Source organism: Heptranchias perlo, unplaced genomic scaffold (genome assembly GCF_035084215.1).
Source record: "Heptranchias perlo isolate sHepPer1 unplaced genomic scaffold, sHepPer1.hap1 HAP1_SCAFFOLD_887, whole genome shotgun sequence".
Taxonomy (NCBI): Eukaryota; Metazoa; Chordata; class Chondrichthyes; order Hexanchiformes; family Hexanchidae; genus Heptranchias; species Heptranchias perlo.
In genome coordinates this window covers 60,837-77,506 of record NW_027139926.1, presented here as the reverse complement: position 1 = coordinate 77,506, position 16,670 = coordinate 60,837, and the positions used below count along the sequence as shown (strand labels likewise).

General features: G+C 51.8%; 10 pseudogenes; all 10 read left to right on the top strand.

Moving 5' to 3' along the window:
* Positions 1-909: 909 nt before the first annotated feature.
* Positions 910-1,026, top strand: LOC137319779 (U2 spliceosomal RNA; annotated as a pseudogene).
* Positions 1,027-2,342: 1,316 nt separating this feature from the next.
* On the top strand, positions 2,343-2,459 carry LOC137319764 (U2 spliceosomal RNA; annotated as a pseudogene).
* Positions 2,460-3,428: 969 nt separating this feature from the next.
* On the top strand, positions 3,429-3,545 carry LOC137319774 (U2 spliceosomal RNA; annotated as a pseudogene).
* A 974-nt stretch (positions 3,546-4,519) lies between these two features.
* LOC137319749 (U2 spliceosomal RNA) lies at positions 4,520-4,636 on the top strand (annotated as a pseudogene).
* A 2,057-nt stretch (positions 4,637-6,693) lies between these two features.
* On the top strand, positions 6,694-6,917 carry LOC137319789 (U2 spliceosomal RNA; annotated as a pseudogene).
* A 987-nt stretch (positions 6,918-7,904) lies between these two features.
* Positions 7,905-8,021, top strand: LOC137319788 (U2 spliceosomal RNA; annotated as a pseudogene).
* Positions 8,022-9,345: 1,324 nt separating this feature from the next.
* LOC137319763 (U2 spliceosomal RNA) lies at positions 9,346-9,462 on the top strand (annotated as a pseudogene).
* Positions 9,463-10,427: 965 nt separating this feature from the next.
* On the top strand, positions 10,428-10,544 carry LOC137319773 (U2 spliceosomal RNA; annotated as a pseudogene).
* A 974-nt stretch (positions 10,545-11,518) lies between these two features.
* LOC137319754 (U2 spliceosomal RNA) lies at positions 11,519-11,635 on the top strand (annotated as a pseudogene).
* Positions 11,636-16,195: 4,560 nt separating this feature from the next.
* Positions 16,196-16,312, top strand: LOC137319783 (U2 spliceosomal RNA; annotated as a pseudogene).
* Positions 16,313-16,670: the final 358 nt, after the last annotated feature.

Below are 16,670 nucleotides of genomic sequence, written 5' to 3'. Positions count from 1 at the left end.
TGGAGCATTACGCTCAGGAGGGGAGACTTTCTTTCAGAGGTGCCAATTAATCTGTAGCAGAAAGTCATCCCCCCCGACCGGGATTCGAAGCCCGGTCCTGACCACGAGACCACCGGGGAGAGTTGCCTCAAGTCCCTGAGGGACCTGGACACGAGGCCGAGGACACACGCACGCCTGCTGCACTGGCAGCAGCGACCAACAGGGGGCTGACCGGCTGATCCTTCCCTTTCACAGGCAGGTTTTTGGCCCTCGCTCAAACGACAAAGGTGTTCAGAAGGAAGTCCTGGGGGGAAGGCAGGCAGGGAGGGACGGACACAGGGAAGTCCGCACAAAACAGGTCCCCTGGAACCTCTGACCCACAAAACCGGGTTCCTGGTGAAAGCAGTCCTGCCATTGACAGGACAATGGACAGGGCCCGGCAGCTTGAGACACATCTTTCTTTCAATAAGCAAGTTCTTTTTAAAAAAGTTTCCTTCCACAGCAGCTCTGAGTGAGAGAGAGAGAGAGAGAGAGAGAGAGAGACACTGACTCACTGACTGATACTGACACCGACACACACACACACACATTATTTATTATTATTTTAAACGACAAAGCTGTTCAGAAGGAAGTCCTGGGGGGAAGGCAGGCAGGGAGGGACGGACACAGGGAAGTCCGCACAAAACAGGTCCTTTGGAACCTCTGACCCACAAAACCGGGTTCCTGGTGAAAGCAGTCCTGCCATTGACATGACAATGGACAGGGCCCGGCAGCTTGAGACACATCTTTCTTTCAATATGCAAGTTCTTTTTAAAAAAGTTTCCTTCCACAGCAGCTCTGAGTGAGAGAGAGAGAGAGAGAGAGAGAGACACTGACTGACTGACTGATACTGACACCGACACACACACACACACACACACACACACACATATTATTTATTATTATTTTTAATTGATTTTTAGAACAGGGAGATGGAATAGGGGCTTGCTCCGTCCACTCCACGCATCGACCCAGTATTGCAGTGTTTCTGGGAACGGTGCAGCTCCCCGTGGGGAGATATTCAAAAGGAAAATCAGCTCTTTCCCAGTGTCTCTGTGTGTGTGTGTGTGTGTGTGTGTGTGTGTGTGTATTATTACTGAGAATAAAGCTGATATCTCTCTCTCTCTCTCACTCAGAGCTGCTGTGGAAGGAAACCTTTTTAAAAAGAACTTTCTCAGCTCAGTGGTATTTTTTTCTTCTCCAAGGCTGAGTGCCGCTCGCACGTAGCGATATAATTCAAAGTGCAAAATAACTTGGCGTCGTTGACTTGAAACAAGCAGGGTCTGCTTCCAAATGAAAGCTGCGCTCCCGAACTGGACTGACTGACTGTCTGTCTGTCTGTCTGTCCGTTTGTCAAGGGGTGGAAAAGGCGGCGGTGGTGGTGAGGGTGGAGCTTTACGCTCAGGAGGGGAGACTTTCTTTCAGAGGTGCCAATTCATCTGCAGCAGAAAGTCATCCCCCCCGACCGGGATTCGAAGCCCGGTCCTGACCACGAGACCACCGGGGAGAGTTGCCTCAAGTCCCTGAGGGACCTGGACACGAGGCCGAGGACACACGCACGCCTGCTGCACTGGCAGCAGCGACCAACAGGGGGCTGACCGGCTGATCCTTCCCTTTCACAGGCAGGCTTTTGGCCCTCGCTCAAACGACAAAGGTGTTCAGAAGGAAGTCCTGGGGGGAAGGCAGGCAGGGAGGGACGGACACAGGGAAGTCCGCACAAAACAGGTCCCCTGGAACCTCTGACCCAGAAAACCGGGTTCCTGGTGAAAGCAGTCCTGCCACTGACAGGACAATGGACAGGGCCCGGCAGCTTGAGACACATCTTTCTTTCAATAAGCAAGTTCTTTTTAAAAAAGTTTCCTTCCACAGCAGCTCTGAGTGTGAGAGAGAGAGAGGAGAGAGAGAGACACTGACTCACTGACTGACACCGACACACACACACACACACACACACACACACACACACACACACATATTATTTATTATTATTTTAAACGACAAAGGTGTTCAGAAGGAAGTCCTGGGGGGAAGGCAGGCAGGGAGGGACGGACACAGGGAAGTCCGCACAAAACAGGTCCCCTGGAACCTCTGACCCAGAAAAACGGGTTCCTGGTGAAAGCAGTCCTGCCATTGACATGACAATGGACAGGGCCCGGCAGCTTGAGACACATCTTTCTTTCAATAAGCAAGTTCTTTTTTAAAAAGTTTCCTTCCACAGCAGCTATGAGTGAGAGAGAGAGAGAGAGAGAGAGAGAGAGACACTGACTCACTGACTGATACTGACACCGACACACACACACACACACACACACACACACACACATATTATTTATTATTATTTTAAATTGATTTTTCGAACAGGGAGATGGAATAGGGGCTTGCTCCGTCCACTCCACGCATCGACCCAGTATTGCAGTGTTTCTGGGAACGGTGCAGCTCCCCGTGGGGAGATATTCAAAAGGAAAAACAGCTCTTTCCCAGTGTCTCTGTGTGTGTGTGTGTGTGTGTGTGTGTGTGTGTATTATTACTGAGAATAAAGCTGATATCTCTCTCTCTCTCTCTCTCTCTCACTCAGAGCTGCTGTGGAAGGAAACCGTTTTAAAAAGAACTTTCTCAGCTCAGTGGTATTTTTTTCTTCTCCAAGGCTGAGTGCCGCTCGCACGTAGCGATATAATTCAAAGTGCAAAATAACTTGGCGTCGTTGACTTTAAACAAGCAGGGTCTGCTTCCAAATGAAAGCTGCGCTCCCGAACTGGACTGTCTGTCTGTCTGTCTGTCTGCTTGTCAAGGGGAGGAAAAGGCGGCGGTGGTGGTGAGGGTGGAGCTTTACGCTCAGGAGGGGAGACTTTCTTTCAGAGGTGCCAATTAATCTGTAGCAGAAAGTCATCCCCCCCGACCGGGATTCGAAGCCCGGTCCTGACCACAAGACCACCGGGGAGAGTTGCCTCAAGTCCCTGAGGGACCTGGACACGAGGCCGAATACACACGCACGCCTGCTGCACTGGCAGCAGCGACCAACAGGGGGCTGACCGGCTGATCCTTCCCTTTCACAGGCAGGCTTTTGGCCCTCGCTGAAACGACAAAGGTGTTCAGAAGGAAGTCCTGGGGGGAAGGCAGGCAGGGAGGGACGGACACAGGGAAGTCCGCACAAAACAGGTCCCCTGGAACCTCTGACCCAGAAAACCGGGTTCCTGGTGAAAGCAGTCCTGCCATTGACATGACAATGGACAGGGCCCGGCAGCTTGAGACACATCTTTCTTTCAATATGCAAGTTCTTTTTAAAAAAGTTTCCTTCCACAGCAGCTCTGAGTGAGAGAGAGAGAGAGAGAGAGAGAGAGACACTGACTCACTGACTGATACTGACACCGACACACACACACACACACACACACACACACACACACACACATATTATTTATTATTATTTTTAATTGATTTTTAGAACAGGGAGATGGAATAGGGGCTTGCTCCGTCCACTCCACGCATCGACCCAGTATTGCAGTGTCTCTGGGAACGGTGCAGCTCCCCGTGGGGAGATATTCAAAAGGAAAATCAGCTCTTTCCCAGTGTCTCTGTGTGTGTGTGTGTGTGTGTGTGTGTGTATTATTACTGAGAATAAAGCTGATATCTCTCTCTCTCTCTCTCTCCCTCTCTCTCTCTCACTCAGAGCTGCTGTGGAAGGAAACCTTTTTAAAAAGAACTTTCTCAGCTCAGTGGTATTTTTTTCTTCTCCAAGGCTGAGTGCCGCTCGCACGTAGCGATATAATTCAAAGTGCAAAATAACTTGGCGTCGTTGACTTTAAACAAGCAGGGTCTGCTTCCAAATGAAAGCTGCGCTCCCGAACTGGACTGACTGTCTGTCTGTCTGTCTGTCTGTTTGTCAAGGGGTGGAAAAGGCGGTGGTGGTGGTGAGGGTGGAGCATTACGCACAGGAGGGGAGACTTTCTTTCAGAGGTGCCAATTAATCTGCAGCAGAAAGTCATCCCCCCCCAACCGGGATTCGAAGCCCGGTCCTGACCACGAGACCACCGGGGAGAGTTGCCTCAAGTCCCTGAGGGACCTGGACACGAGGCCGAATACACACGCACGCCTGCTGCACTGGCAGCAGCGACCAGCAGGGGGCTGACCGGCTGATCCTTCCCTTTCACAGGCAGGCTTTTGGCCCTCGCTCAAACGACAAAGGTGTTCAGAAGGAAGTCCTGGGGGGAAGGCAGGCAGGGAGGGACGGACACAGGGAAGTCCGCACAAAACAGGTCCCCTGGAACCTCTGACCCAGAAAACCGGGTTCCTGGTGAAAGCAGTCCTGCCATTGACATGACAATGGACAGGGCCCGGCAGCTTGAGACACATCTTTCTTTCAATAAGCAAGTTCTTTTTAAAAAAGTTTCCTTCCACAGCAGCTCTGAGTGTGAGGGAGAGAGAGAGAGAGAGAGAGAGAGACACTGACTGACTGACTGATACTGACACCGACACACACACACACACACACACACACACACATATTATTTATTATTATTTTAAATTGATTTTTAGAACAGGGAGATGGAATAGGGGCTTGCTCCGTCCACTCCACGCATCGACCCAGTATTGCAGTGTCTCTGGGAACGGTGCAGCTCCCCGTGGGGAGATATTCAAAAGGAAAAACAGCTCTTTCCCAGTGTCTCTGTGTGTGTGTGTGTGTGTGTGTGTGTGTATTATTACTGAGAATAAAGCTGATATCTCTCTCTCTCTCTCTCTCTCTCTCTCTCTCACTCAGAGCTGCTGTGGAAGGAAACCGTTTTAAAAAGACCTTTCTCAGCTCAGTGGTATTTTTTTCTTCTCCAAGGCTGAGTGCCGCTCGCACGTAGCGATATAATTCAAAGTGCAAAATAACTTGGCGTCGTTGACTTTAAACAAGCAGGGTCTGCTTCCAAATGAAAGCTGCGCTCCCGAACTGGACTGACTGTCTGTCTGTCTGTCTGTCTGTTTGTCAAGGGGTGGAAAAGGCGGCGGTGGTGGTTAAGGGTGGAGCTTTACGCTCAGGAGGGGAGACTTTCTTTCAGAGGTGCCAATTAATCTGCAGCAGAAAGTCATCCCCCCCCGACCGGGATTCGAAGCCCGGTCCTGACCACGAGACCACCGGGGAGAGTTGCCTCAAGTCCCTGAGGGACCTGGACACGAGGCCGAGGACACACGCACGCCTGCTGCACTGGCAGCAGCGACCAGCAGGGGGCTGACCGGCTGATCCTTCCCTTTCACAGGCAGGCTTTTGGCCCTCGCTCAAACGACAAAGGTGTTCAGAAGGAAGTCCTGGGGGGGAGGGAGGGAGGCAGGGAAATCAGCACAAAGCAGGTCCCCTGGAATCTCACACCTGCGTCCCAGAAAACAGGTCTCCTGGTCAAAGCAGTCCTGCCCCGTCCTGCCATTAACGTGACAATGGACAGGGCCCGGCAGCTTGAGACACATCTTTTTTTCAATATGCAAGTTCTTTTTAAAAAGGTTTCCTTCCACAGCAGCTCTGAGTAAGAGTGAGAGAGAGAGAGAGAGAGAGAGAGACTGACACTGACACTGACACTGACACACACACACACACACACACACACACACACCGTCTCCCATCCGATTGGTGGACTATGGGATTGAAAATCGAACTTTGAGTTTCAATGCAGGGGGGAGAGCGCGAACGCAGCCCCTCCCAACTACCACACGCGCGTTGTTGTTGTTGTAATATAGAACTGCAAGTTGCCGTTGTCGTGGTCGTTTCGAATCAGCACAAAGTAGGTGCCTCCCTGGAATGTCACACCTGCGTCCCAGAAAACAGGTCTCCCGGTCAAAGCAGTCCCGCCCCGCCCTGGGATTAACGTGACAATGGACAGGGCCCAGTCAGGGAGCAGCTTGAGAGACGTCTTTCAATAGGCGCTTCTGAAACATTAACGCCTTGTTTCTTTCGACAGTTTAACCAGCCTTTAACACGCCTTGTGTTTTTATTTCCCATTTCCAGCCAGCCAGCCAGCCAGCCAGCCAGCCAGCCAGCCGAGCCGAGCCAGCATCTGCAGTATTTTTTTTGATTGGTCTTGCCTGCCGTGGAATGAATGTTTCAACACGAGCTGCTGATTGTCAGCACCTCACCTCTTTCTCAATTGGCCGTTGCAATCTCACTCGCTCGCTCATTGTGAGACACGTCACGTCACTAGTTTTACTCAAAGAGGTTTCCTTCCACGGCAGTTCGTTAGTGACTGAGACTGACTGACGGAGGTCCGTTGAGACACAACCCTCTCCCATCTGATTGGTGGCCTACTGGCAAATTTACCAATCTGTCAAGCAATCCTGGCAAGAAAGGAAAAAACGGCAACTTCTTTAAACTCATCCACTGTTGCAATTAGAAACGGTGGCAAAAAATGTGGCCAGAGTGGGAGAGAACGGCAGTGCTTCGAGACTGCTTTCAACACCGGCAGCCAGAGAACAAAGAGGGAGGGCAAACAGGACCCGAGATCAATTCGCATCGAGCGCGGTATCGCTTCTCGGCCTTTTGGCTAAGATCAAGTGGTCAAGTGGGGGAAGGCAACCATTTGGAGCCTTCCTGCCATTGTATGCCGGGGGGATGCAGTCAGGGAGAAATCCCCTCGGGCAGAGTGTAGAGCTTTGGCTTGTAGAGCTTTGGCTTGATGTAATGTCACTGCAAGGAATCTGGAATGAATCTGTAAGGCAATAAGGCACCCCAGAGTGTCAGAAAAAAAAAAAAAAAAAAAAAAAAAAAAAAAAAAAAATCTGTTCTTATCAGTTTAATATCTGATACGTCCCCTATCTGGGGACCATATATTAAATTGATTTTTGGAACAGGGAGATGGACTAGGGGCTTGCTCCGTCCACTCCACGCATCGACCCAGTATTGCAGTGTCTCTGGGAACGGTGCAGCTCCCTGTGGGGAGATATTCAAAAGGAAAAACAGCTCTTTCCCAGTGTCTCTGTGTGTGTGTGTGTGTGTGTGTGTGTGTGTGTGTGTGTGTGTGTGTGTGTGTATTATTACTGAGAATAAAGCTGATATCTCTCTCTCTCTCTCTCTCTCTCTCTTACACTCAGAGCTGCTGTGGAAGGAAACCGTTTTAAAAAGAACTTTCTCAGCTCAGTGGTATTTTTTTCTTCTCCAAGGCTGAGTGCCGCTCGCACGGAGCGATATAATTCAAAGTGCAAAATAACTTGGCGTCGTTGACTTGAAACAAGCAGGGTCTGCTTCCAAATGAAAGCTGCGCTCCCGAACTGGACTGACTGTCTGTCTGTCTGTCTGTTTGTCAAGGGGTGGAAAAGGTGGCGGTGGTGGTGAGGGTGGAGCTTTACGCTCAGGAGGGGAGACTTTCTTTCAGAGGTGCCAATTAATCTGCAGCAGAAAGTCATCCCCCCCGACCGGGATTCGAAGCCCGGTCCTGACCACGAGACCACCGGGGAGAGATGCCTCAAGTCCCTGAGGGACCTGGACACGAGGCCGAGGACACACGCACGCCTGCTGCACTGGCAGCAGCGACCAACAGGGGGCTGACCGGCTGATCCTTCCCTTTCACAGGCAGGCTTTTGGCCCTCGCTCAAACGACAAAGGTGTTCAGAAGGAAGTCCTGGGGGGAAGGCAGGCAGGGAGGGACGGACACAGGGAAGTCCGCACAAAACAGGTCCCCTGGAACCTCTGACCCACAAAACCGGGTTCCTGGTGAAAGCAGTCCTGCCACTGACATGACAATGGACAGGGCCCGGCAGCTTGAGACACATCTTTCTTTCAATAAGCAAGTCCTTTTTAAAAAAGTTTCCTTCCACAGCAGCTCTGAGAGAGAGAGAGAGAGAGAGAGAGAGAGACACTGACTGACTGACTGACTGATACTGACACCGACACACACACACACACACACACACACACACATATTATTTATTATTATTTTTAATTGATTTTTAGAACAGGGAGATGGACTAGGGGCTTGCTCTGTCCACTCCACGCATCGACCCAGTATTGCAGTGTTTCTGGGAACGGTGCAGCTCCCCGTGGGGAGATATTCAAAAGGAAAATCAGCTCTTTCCCAGTGTCTCTGTGTGTGTGTGTGTGTGTGTGTGTGTGTATTATTACTGAGAATAAAGCTGATATCTCTCTCTCTCTCTCTCTCTCTCTCTCTCACACTCAGAGCTGCTGTGGAAGCAAACCTTTTTAAAAAGAACTTTCTCAGCTCAGTGGTATTTTTTTCTTCTCCAAGGCTGAGTGCCGCTCGCACGTAGCGATATAATTCAAAGTGCAAAATAACTTGGCGTCGTTGACTTGAAACAAGCAGGGTCTGCTTCCAAATGAAAGCTGCGCTCCCGAACTGGACTGACTGACTGTCTGTCTGTCTGTCTGTCCGTTTGTCAAGGGGTGGAAAAGGCGGCGGTGGTGGTGAGGGTGGAGCTTTACGCTCAGGAGGGGAGACTTTCTTTCAGAGGTGCCAATTCATCTGCAGCAGAAAGTCATCCCCCCCGACCGGGATTCGAAGCCCGGTCCTGACCACGAGACCACCGGGGAGAGTTGCCTCAAGTCCCTGAGGGACCTGGACACGAGGCCGAGGACACACGCACGCCTGCTGCACTGGCAGCAGCGACCAACAGGGGGCTGACCGGCTGATCCTTCCCTTTCACAGGCAGGCTTTTGGCCCTCGCTCAAACGACAAAGGTGTTCAGAAGGAAGTCCTGGGGGGAAGGCAGGCAGGGAGGGACGGACACAGGGAAGTCCGCACAAAACAGGTCCCCTGGAACCTCTGACCCAGAAAACCGGGTTCCTGGTGAAAGCAGTCCTGCCACTGACAGGACAATGGACAGGGCCCGGCAGCTTGAGACACATCTTTCTTTCAATAAGCAAGTTCTTTTTAAAAAAGTTTCCTTCCACAGCAGCTCTGAGTGTGAGAGAGAGAGAGGAGAGAGAGAGACACTGACTCACTGACTGACACCGACACACACACACACACACACACACACACACACACACACACATATTATTTATTATTATTTTAAACGACAAAGGTGTTCAGAAGGAAGTCCTGGGGGGAAGGCAGGCAGGGAGGGACGGACACAGGGAAGTCCGCACAAAACAGGTCCCCTGGAACCTCTGACCCAGAAAAACGGGTTCCTGGTGAAAGCAGTCCTGCCATTGACATGACAATGGACAGGGCCCGGCAGCTTGAGACACATCTTTCTTTCAATAAGCAAGTTCTTTTTTAAAAAGTTTCCTTCCACAGCAGCTATGAGTGAGAGAGAGAGAGAGAGAGAGAGAGAGAGACACTGACTCACTGACTGATACTGACACCGACACACACACACACACACACACACACACACACACATATTATTTATTATTATTTTAAATTGATTTTTCGAACAGGGAGATGGAATAGGGGCTTGCTCCGTCCACTCCACGCATCGACCCAGTATTGCAGTGTTTCTGGGAACGGTGCAGCTCCCCGTGGGGAGATATTCAAAAGGAAAAACAGCTCTTTCCCAGTGTCTCTGTGTGTGTGTGTGTGTGTGTGTGTGTGTATTATTACTGAGAATAAAGCTGATATCTCTCTCTCTCTCTCTCTCTCTCACTCAGAGCTGCTGTGGAAGGAAACCGTTTTAAAAAGAACTTTCTCAGCTCAGTGGTATTTTTTTCTTCTCCAAGGCTGAGTGCCGCTCGCACGTAGCGATATAATTCAAAGTGCAAAATAACTTGGCGTCGTTGACTTTAAACAAGCAGGGTCTGCTTCCAAATGAAAGCTGCGCTCCCGAACTGGACTGTCTGTCTGTCTGTCTGTCTGCTTGTCAAGGGGAGGAAAAGGCGGCGGTGGTGGTGAGGGTGGAGCTTTACGCTCAGGAGGGGAGACTTTCTTTCAGAGGTGCCAATTAATCTGTAGCAGAAAGTCATCCCCCCCGACCGGGATTCGAAGCCCGGTCCTGACCACAAGACCACCGGGGAGAGTTGCCTCAAGTCCCTGAGGGACCTGGACACGAGGCCGAATACACACGCACGCCTGCTGCACTGGCAGCAGCGACCAACAGGGGGCTGACCGGCTGATCCTTCCCTTTCACAGGCAGGCTTTTGGCCCTCGCTGAAACGACAAAGGTGTTCAGAAGGAAGTCCTGGGGGGAAGGCAGGCAGGGAGGGACGGACACAGGGAAGTCCGCACAAAACAGGTCCCCTGGAACCTCTGACCCAGAAAACCGGGTTCCTGGTGAAAGCAGTCCTGCCATTGACATGACAATGGACAGGGCCCGGCAGCTTGAGACACATCTTTCTTTCAATATGCAAGTTCTTTTTAAAAAAGTTTCCTTCCACAGCAGCTCTGAGTGAGAGAGAGAGAGAGAGAGAGAGAGAGACACTGACTCACTGACTGATACTGACACCGACACACACACACACACACACACACACACACACACACACACATATTATTTATTATTATTTTTAATTGATTTTTAGAACAGGGAGATGGAATAGGGGCTTGCTCCGTCCACTCCACGCATCGACCCAGTATTGCAGTGTCTCTGGGAACGGTGCAGCTCCCCGTGGGGAGATATTCAAAAGGAAAATCAGCTCTTTCCCAGTGTCTCTGTGTGTGTGTGTGTGTGTGTGTGTGTGTATTATTACTGAGAATAAAGCTGATATCTCTCTCTCTCTCTCTCTCCCTCTCTCTCTCTCACTCAGAGCTGCTGTGGAAGGAAACCTTTTTAAAAAGAACTTTCTCAGCTCAGTGGTATTTTTTTCTTCTCCAAGGCTGAGTGCCGCTCGCACGTAGCGATATAATTCAAAGTGCAAAATAACTTGGCGTCGTTGACTTTAAACAAGCAGGGTCTGCTTCCAAATGAAAGCTGCGCTCCCGAACTGGACTGACTGTCTGTCTGTCTGTCTGTCTGTTTGTCAAGGGGTGGAAAAGGCGGTGGTGGTGGTGAGGGTGGAGCATTACGCACAGGAGGGGAGACTTTCTTTCAGAGGTGCCAATTAATCTGCAGCAGAAAGTCATCCCCCCCCAACCGGGATTCGAAGCCCGGTCCTGACCACGAGACCACCGGGGAGAGTTGCCTCAAGTCCCTGAGGGACCTGGACACGAGGCCGAATACACACGCACGCCTGCTGCACTGGCAGCAGCGACCAGCAGGGGGCTGACCGGCTGATCCTTCCCTTTCACAGGCAGGCTTTTGGCCCTCGCTCAAACGACAAAGGTGTTCAGAAGGAAGTCCTGGGGGGAAGGCAGGCAGGGAGGGACGGACACAGGGAAGTCCGCACAAAACAGGTCCCCTGGAACCTCTGACCCAGAAAACCGGGTTCCTGGTGAAAGCAGTCCTGCCATTGACATGACAATGGACAGGGCCCGGCAGCTTGAGACACATCTTTCTTTCAATAAGCAAGTTCTTTTTAAAAAAGTTTCCTTCCACAGCAGCTCTGAGTGTGAGGGAGAGAGAGAGAGAGAGAGAGAGAGACACTGACTGACTGACTGATACTGACACCGACACACACACACACACACACACACACACACATATTATTTATTATTATTTTAAATTGATTTTTAGAACAGGGAGATGGAAAAGGGGCTTGCTCCGTCCACTCCACGCATCGACCCAGTATTGCAGTGTCTCTGGGAACGGTGCAGCTCCCCGTGGGGAGATATTCAAAAGGAAAAACAGCTCTTTCCCAGTGTCTCTGTGTGTGTGTGTGTGTGTGTGTGTGTGTATTATTACTGAGAATAAAGCTGATATCTCTCTCTCTCTCTCTCTCTCTCTCTCTCACTCAGAGCTGCTGTGGAAGGAAACCGTTTTAAAAAGACCTTTCTCAGCTCAGTGGTATTTTTTTCTTCTCCAAGGCTGAGTGCCGCTCGCACGTAGCGATATAATTCAAAGTGCAAAATAACTTGGCGTCGTTGACTTTAAACAAGCAGGGTCTGCTTCCAAATGAAAGCTGCGCTCCCGAACTGGACTGACTGTCTGTCTGTCTGTCTGTCTGTTTGTCAAGGGGTGGAAAAGGCGGCGGTGGTGGTTAAGGGTGGAGCTTTACGCTCAGGAGGGGAGACTTTCTTTCAGAGGTGCCAATTAATCTGCAGCAGAAAGTCATCCCCCCCCGACCGGGATTCGAAGCCCGGTCCTGACCACGAGACCACCGGGGAGAGTTGCCTCAAGTCCCTGAGGGACCTGGACACGAGGCCGAGGACACACGCACGCCTGCTGCACTGGCAGCAGCGACCAGCAGGGTTCCGACCGGCTGATCCTTCCCTTTCACAGGCAGGCTTTTGGCCCTCGCTCAAACGACAAAGGTGTTCAGAAGGAAGTCCTGGGGGGAAGGCATGGAGGGACGGACACAGGGAAGTCCGCACAAAACAGGTCCCCTGGAACCTCTGACCCAGAAAACCGGGTTCCTGGTGAAAGCAGTCCTGCCCCGCCCTGCCATTAACATGACAATGGACAGGGCCCGGACCAGGCGCAGCGGACGGTAGCGAGCAGTCGGAGGGTGAAAATCCGCCAGTGGGTGAAAAGGAGAGCCGTGCGGTGAGAGGAGGCGGAAAGCGGTTCGCAGACTTTCGCTGTACCTCCGGCGGGCAGCGCCGCACCTCCGAGCGCTCGGTACCGTCCGCTGCGCCTCGTCCTGCCGCACGCGACGAGCCGTCCCCGGAGGAAATCGGCCTCGGCCTTCCTGAGATATCAGTCTCCAGGTGGGACAGAAAAACCGGGGGCCCCCGGCTCGCTTTCGGCGGCCCGCTAGTCGACTTCCCGTCGTGCGAACGCGATCCTTCCGGTACCTTTCGGTGCCCCTTGCCCGACTCTAGCTCCGGTGGTAAAGCGGAGTCGGTCGGTCTGACGGCCGCCGAGTTAGCAGGCGGAAAGCGGTTTGCAGCCTTTCGCTGTACCTCCGGCGGGCAGCGCCGCACCTCCGAGCGCTCGGTACCGTCCGCTGCGCCTCGTCCTGCCGCACGCGACGAGCCGTCCCCGGAGGAAATCGGCCTCGGCCCTCCTGAGATATCAGCCTCCATACGGGCGTCACAAATCAGTGGACATGGTCAGCTGCAAAGCAGTGTCATTACAACCTTTCATAAACGACAGGGCAGCACCGCACTGCACTGCACTGCACTGCACCCCACACTACATCACACTTGCCTGCCGGCCTGCCTGCCGCTGCCTACTCTCACCAGCGGACCAAAGTGAGGATAACACCCCGAAGCAAGCATCTCCCTTGCCGCCCACCAGCCCACACCAATCCCCTTGCCTGCCTCCCACAAATTCCACCAGCGAGGCAAAGTGAAAATCAACCCCCAAAAAACGCACTCCACACCGGCCATCGCCCGCTATACACCCCCCCCCCCCCCCCCCCGGGGTGAATATTAAGCCCGAGAACACCGACTGTAACCAACTGCAGTGAAAAGTTGAAGTGGCAACTCATTAACCAGATTTACACTTGGCAACTCATAAACCAAATGAACAAAAAATCTGGTTAATGAGTTGCCCAAAATAAATCTGGTTAATGAGTTGCCACTTCAACTTTTCACTGCGGTTGGTTACAGTCGGTGTTCTCGGGCTTAATATTCACCCCGGGGGGGCGGGGTGGGTGATTCTGGGGGTAGTGTCCGGGAGGGTGAGCCTTTTATTCGGCAGGAGGCGTGTGGGGAAATCATCAACCTGTCAGACGATGAGTTGTCACAAACGCCATTGCTTAATGAAAGCTGCGCTCCCGAACTGGACTGACTGTCTGTCTGTCTGTCTGTCTGTTTGTCAAGGGGAGGAAAAGGCGGTGGCGGTGGTGGTGAGGGTGGAGCATTCCGCTCAGGAGGGGAGACTTTCCTTCATGCCAATTAATCTGCAGCAGAAAGTCATCCCCCCCCGACCGGGATTCGAAGCCCGGTCCTGACCACGAGACCACCGGGGAGAGCTGCCTCAAGTCCCTGAGGGACCTGGACACGAGGCCGAGGACACACGCACGCCTGCTGCACTGGCAGCAGCGACCAGCAGGGGGCTGACCGGCTGATCCTTCCCTTTCACAGGCAGGCTTTTGGCCCTCGCTCAAACGACAAAGGTGTTCAGAAGGAAGTCCTGGGGGGGAGGGAGGGAGGCAGGGAAATCAGCACAAAGCAGGTCCCCTGGAATCTCACACCTGCGTCCCAGAAAACAGGTCTCCTGGTCAAAGCAGTCCTGCCCCGTCCTGCCATTAACGTGACAATGGACAGGGCCCGGCAGCTTGAGACACATCTTTTTTTCAATATGCAAGTTCTTTTTAAAAAGGTTTCCTTCCACAGCAGCTCTGAGTAAGAGTGAGAGAGAGAGAGAGAGAGAGAGAGACTGACACTGACACTGACACTGCACACACACACACACACACACACACCGTCTCCCATCCGATTGGTGGACTATGGGATTGAAAATCGAACTTTGAGTTTCAATGCAGGGGGGAGAGCGCGAACGCAGCCCCTCCCAACTACCACACGCGCGTTGTTGTTGTTGTAATATAGAACTGCAAGTTGCCGTTGTCGTGGTCGTTTCGAATCAGCACAAAGTAGGTGCCTCCCTGGAATGTCACACCTGCGTCCCAGAAAACAGGTCTCCCGGTCAAAGCAGTCCCGCCCCGCCCTGGGATTAACATGACAACGGACAGGGCCCAGTCAGGGAGCAGCTTGAGAGACACCTTTCAATAGGCGCTTCTGAAACATTAACGCCTTGTTTCTTCCGACAGTTTAACCAGCGATTAACATGACAACGGACAGGGCCCAGTCAGGGAGCAGCTTGAGAGACACCTTTCAATAGGCGCTTCTGAAACATTAACGCCTTGTTTCTTCCGACAGTTTAACCAGCGATTAACATGACAACGGACAGGGCCCAGTCAGGGAGCAGCTTGAGAGACACCTTTCAATAGGCGCTTCTGAAACATTAACGCCTTGTTTCTTTCGACAGTTTAACCAGCCTTTAACACGCCTTGTGTTTTTATTTCCCATTTCCAGCCAGCCAGCCAGCCAGCCAGCCAGCCAGCCAGCCAGCCGAGCCGAGCCAGCATCTGCAGTATTTTTTTTGATTGGTCTTGCCTGCCGTGGAATGAATGTTTCAACACGAGCTGCTGATTGTCAGCACCTCACCTCTTTCTCAATTGGCCGTTGCAATCTCACTCACTCGCTGTGAGACACGTCACGTCACTAGTTTTACTCAAAGAGGTTTCCTTCCACGGCAGTGAGTTAGTGACTGAGACTGACTGACGGAGGTCCGTTGAGACACAACCCTCCCCCATCTGATTGGTGGCCTACTGGCAAATTTACCAATCTGTCAAGCAATCCTGGCAAGAAAGGAAAAAACGGCAACTTCTTTAAACTCATCCACTGTTGCAATTAGAAACGGTGGCAAAAAATGTGGCCAGAGTGGGAGAGAACGGCAGTGCTTCGAGACTGCTTTCAACACCGGCAGCCAGAGAACAAAGAGGGAGGGCAAACAGGACCCGAGATCAATTCGCATCGAGCGCGGTATCGCTTCTCGGCCTTTTGGCTAAGATCGAGCGTGTTCCTTTTCGGGCTTATTTGGATCTGAGCGGACTGGAACGCTGGCCGCGACCTCGTGCGCTCGCAAAGTGCGGACTTTGCTGTGATTGGTCGTTTGTGTGCTGGCTCCGCCCCTAAATTTGCATAAGGACCAAATCAACACTGCAATGGCAGGGAAGGGTTCCTGGTGAAAGCAGTCCTGCCACTGACATGACAATGGACAGGGCCCGGCAGCTTGAGACACATCTTTCTTTCAATATGCAAGTCCTTTTTAAAAAAGTTTCCTTCCACAGCAGCTCTGAGTGAGAGAGAGAGAGAGAGAGAGACTGACTCACTGACTGATACTGACACCGACACACACACACACACACACACACATTATTTATTATTATTTTAAACGACAAAGCTGTTCAGAAGGAAGTCCTGGGGGGAAGGCAGGCAGGGAGGGACGGACACAGGGAAGTCCGCACAAAACAGGTCCCCTGGAACCTCTGACCCAGAAAAACGGGTTCCTGGTGAAAGCAGTCCTGCCATTGACATGACAATGGACAGGGCCCGGCAGCTTGAGACACATCTTTCTTTCAATATGCAAGTTCTTTTTAAAAAAGTTTCCTTCCACAGCAGCTCTGAGTAAGAGAGAGAGAGAGAGAGAGAGACACTCACTCACTGACTGATACTGACACCGACACACACACACACACACACACACACATATTATTTATTATTATTTTTAATTGATTTTTAGAACAGGGAGATGGACTAGGGGCTTGCTCCGTCCACTCCACGCATCGACCCAGTATTGCAGTGTTTCTGGGAACGGTGCAGCTCCCCGTGGGGAGATATTCAAAAGGAAAAACAGCTGTTTCCCAGTGTCTCTGTGTGTGTGTGTGTGTGTGTTATTACTGAGAATAAAGCTGATATCTCTCTCTCTCTCTCTCTCTCTCTCACTCAGAGCTGCTGTGGAAGGAAACCGTTTTAAAAAGAACTTTCTCAGCTCAGTGGTATTTTTTTCTTCTCCAAGGCTGAGTGCCGCTCGCACGTAGCGATATAATTCAAAGTGCAAAATAACTTGGCGTCGTTGACTTTAAACAAGCAGGGTCTGCTTCCAAATGAAAGCTGCGCTCCCGAACTGGACTGTCTGTCTGTCTGACTGTCTGTTTGTCAAGGGGTGGAAAAGGCGGTGGTGGT